The sequence below is a fragment of the Oryza sativa genome, chromosome 3 (genome assembly GCF_034140825.1).
Source record: "Oryza sativa Japonica Group chromosome 3, ASM3414082v1".
NCBI lineage: Eukaryota > Viridiplantae > Streptophyta > Magnoliopsida > Poales > Poaceae > Oryza > Oryza sativa.
In genome coordinates, this window is record NC_089037.1 from 13,770,505 (window position 1) to 13,774,833 (window position 4,329).

The 4,329-nt window shown below is 45.9% G+C and overlaps 1 long non-coding RNA gene across 1 annotated transcript; it reads right to left on the reverse strand.

The window, feature by feature from the left end:
- Positions 1–2,308: 2,308 nt before the first annotated feature.
- LOC136355529 (uncharacterized) lies at positions 2,309–3,236 on the reverse strand. Its single transcript, XR_010739797.1, has 2 exons — positions 2,958–3,236; positions 2,309–2,486 (listed from the first exon to the last, which is right to left on the reverse strand). It is a non-coding gene; the product is annotated as an uncharacterized lncRNA (long non-coding RNA).
- Positions 3,237–4,329: the final 1,093 nt, after the last annotated feature.

A 4,329-nucleotide genomic window follows, 5' to 3' on the forward strand; every position in this document is an offset into this window, starting at 1 on the left:
TCCATCATATTAACTAAACCTGTCGGTGATATGGGACCGGGAGTATCATGACCAGAGGCTTGAGGCAGACACAATCACCCACGTGGCCTGGCACCTTCGGGGACGTCGGGCCCGAGGGTGAGGTGTCCGCCCTCCTCCTGATTTCCCCCGAGGGGGGGTCGGGTTGCGCTTGCCCCGGCCCCGAGGGCCGAGGCACCCCGACCCCTTAAGGAAATCTGCGCCATATATATATGGGATAAGTGAGCACAGCTGTGCTCACCTAACAGCATTTATTGCAGTCTGGTCAAGCGCGTCACGCTGCATGCAGCGCAGTACAGCGCGTCCCTTTATCCGGTCTGTGATCAGTCACAGACCGGTCAGATCACGGGTTAGGTGGCAACTGGCGGTCTGACGCACGCCTTGCCCCGTCCCGTCAAGACGAAAGCCTCTATGCACTCGTCTCAAGCCGGAGTTAAGCGTGTTATCTCTTAGAGATGACACGTTAGCCCCGGTCGATATATGCCAGGCTTCATCCTAACCATTACAGGCAAGATGTTGTGTGAAGAAGGGCAAACATGCACGTTGCCAAGATTACACGCGGTGGACAAGAATGACCGATCTGTGACCGGTCTGACACTAATCATATCGTCAGCGCACAGCCGTGTTCCCACGACGCGCTCACCCCCGGCGGAAGTGGAGGTAGGTATGGGCAGTCCCATCGGAGTGTCATTCGAACAGCAACCGTGCTGATCTCCGCCCATTCTAGAGAAAAAGAACAGTCCAATTTGGAAAGAGAAGGGTGCATGTGGTATCCCCTTGAAGTATAAAAGGAGGACCTTGCCCATGGGGTAAGGGGGGATTGATTCTTTTCAAGATTAGGAACTTAGAACGGGGGAGAAGACAGCTCACACTTGTAGCTCATTCATACACAGATCCACCAAAACACAGGAGTAGGGTATTACGCTTCTGAGCGGCCCGAACCTGTATAGATCGTCGGTGTCTCGTGTTTTCTGGCTGGCAGACGATCTTTCGACATACAGAGAGAGAGAGAGAGCTTGAGATTTCACCCTAAGCCCCCGGCCGGACTGGCAAAGGGGGGCCTGCGCGGTCTCCCGGTGAGGAGCCACGAGCTCCGTCAAAACCGATAAATACTTACTTAAGAGGCACTTAGTCCTCACCAAGAAGAAAACTGCAGCGGAAAAATAAAATCTAGCGAAGCTCCGGCTCCACTCCCACAGGCAGCTCAACTGGGGTATAAGCCAAACGTCTTCTCCTTCTGGATCCTTTATCTTCAACTGAGGTTTGATGATTATTGCAAGAATGAGCATATGACATACTCAACAAGCCACACAGCAAATATGCAAGTGCACAAGAATTCCAAAGGATGGCATAATATAGGCTCATTTGCGAAAGCAGCATTTAGCAAAGAGTTAAGAATAGTAAAACAGTAGATTAATTAATCCGAAATTTTAAACAACACTGAACAGCACACCCATGCTGTACAGGCCCAACCATCCTGAACAACCATACCCGGCTGAACAGATCTAACTCCAAACCAGAAGCTAAGCAAATTATTACCAGTTAATCATCAATAATCATTGTGAAAGGTGTGAGACTAATCACGAAAAACATTGCTCAACTCGCCCATAACCGCGGGCACGGCTATTCGAATAGTTTTACTCTGGCCAGAGGTGTACCACTGTACCCACAAGACACGATTCCACACATGTTGCCATGCCCCGAAATACCACCACGGCATTGCAAAGGGGGAAATCGTGACAATACCCTTTGCACAACACAACTCAAAACAGTGCACCGTTCCTGGATCATAATCACCCCCTTATAAACAAGGCATGGACTCCCCAGCGACCCCCATGGACTTCTCGCCACTTCTCAGTCTGGCGCACTATAATGAATCATGCTATACAAAGGATAAAGCCGTTGCCCACGCTGGCTTGTGGTTGGCACGATAAATGTTTCACAACAGTAGCTCGCGAACCGGTCCTTAATTGCCATGAGCACGACCTTCAAAACCATGTGCTCACAACCCACCATTAATCATATTTTAATTACCAATTAATTATCATAACACGATTAACCAGCGTGAGCTACCATTAAATATAACCATAAATAATAATGTGGTATATATGATTCATCCCATTAGTGAGCTAATGTTTCTAAGCTTTGCTAAGCAATTATATATATAACATTTAGCTGAACCAAACCAATACATAAGGTTCAAGCTAATCAATTTATTACCCAAGGTATCAAGGAATAGGATATTCAATGCAAATTGGCCATAACAAAGGAATTGGTTCACACCACCCGGTGACATTCGAAAATAAATGCACAGTTGAAATAAATAGAGAATTTAAATATAGGATCAACATGCTCAAAGGATTGTGTTTAGGATCTGTGTGACTTGCCTTGCAATAATCGGTCTTCAATTAATCTTCTTGATCACTTCCGACGCACTCACGAACCTTCGCAACGACGGAAACGACAAGCTAACACGCAAAACGAAGAAAAAGACTAATAAAAACCAAATAAACAGTACATAAAAAGTAAACAAACATGTAAATCATAATTTTAGATGAATTATGAGACTTGAACGGCCTCATTCTGACTTCACATGAATTTATTATGAATTTTACAAGATTAAATCTAATTAAAGCCCATTTAAAAAGAATTAAATAAATTTAATTCAATTTATGGACAATTTTAATATGTAGATCTTTATTTTAGAAAAATTTAGCAACTTGAACCACCTGAAACGGATCTACGGTTATTTAGTTATGATTTTCCGAAGATTTAATCTATTAGAAAAACGGGAAAAAGAAAAACCGATGACGTCAGCATGACGTCATCCATGGCAGCCACAGCACGGGTGGCGACCTCGCCGGAGCTAGGGTGGTCGGCCGGGATTTTGGAGGACACCTACGCGAAGAGAACGACGAGACGAACCCGATGGTACTCACCACAACGGCAAACAACGCACGACGACGGCCGGCGACGAGGAGGACGACGGCGGTGGCTCGGGTTGCGCGGCGACGGCGAGCTCCGGTGGTCGGCGACGAAGGAGAGGTGGCGGCCGAGCTTCCCCACACCACGGCGCACCTAAAGGCGACGGCGGCAAGCGGCTGCGACGGCGGAGGCGGCTGCGCGACGTCGCCGGAGTTCGGCCGGCGGCGGCGGCGGACTAAGCGGCGTCGACGGCGAGCTACGAGGCACGAGAGACCACGGGAGAGGGGGCAAACGAAAGAGGAGGACTAGGGGGTCCTATTTATAGCCTTGGATTGAAGAGATCGGACTCCAAACGAGAGGAATCGAAGCCGGAAAATCAAAAACTCGGTTTTAGAGATAAACTCGAAAACGAGTTTGATTCGGATAAAATACCCAACGATTTGCTCCGATTCTTGGGGGAAAAGATAGAGGAGGATGAGAGGATCAAAACCCCTCAAAAATCCGGAAGAAACGGGGTCGGATTGGAGCGGATTTGGAGGCGGAAAGGCGACGCGGCGCGCAGCTCGGGCTCTGTCCAGACTGCAGGCTGAAGGTTAGGGACGACACTGTAGCAGGGAGGCAAAACAGACTTCTCCTGAGCTTCCTTTTTTTCTTGCTTGGGCCGACTGAGAGAGAGGGAGATAAAACAGACTTTGGAGAGAGAGAAGAGGGGAGGCCGGCTGCTGCAGCTGGGCCGATTGGGCTGCGCGGGAGAGAGAGAGAGATGTTGGGCCGGAATCGGCCCAACGACTTAGGGAAGGATTTAAAAACTTTTTCCAATTAAAATAATCACTTAAATGATCTTTCAATTGTTAAAAATACTTCCAATGCTCAAATAATTTGAAGAAAAATCCTGAAAATACTTGGACACTAAAAGTACTTAACAAAATTATAATTAGACCATTTAATGATTAATTTAATATTTAAATAATTGCTGAACTGCTCTTTGTATGATTAAAATTAGGAACTGAGCTCCGAAAAATCCGAGAAAATTCCAGAGAGTATAATTAACCATGGAGAATTTAATAAAAATTAAATCCATCCATGCTTTATATTTAAGAAATTTTATTTCCCACATTTAACTTCACTTGTAAATTAGTGAACATTTAATATAAATTCTAATAATAATTTATTAAATAATTTATAAGTCCTGAAACAAAAATCAGGATGTGACAAATCTACCCCCCTTACAAAGAATCTCGTCCCGAGATTCGGAACGGCTAGAAAGAAAAAGGCATAGGTAAACTGCAGTCTATCTTATTCCATAACTCCGATAATTATTCTAAGGCTTTAAAGAAAACTACTACTGCTTTGAAACTGGTGGCTGAGCTGTAACACTTGAAGACA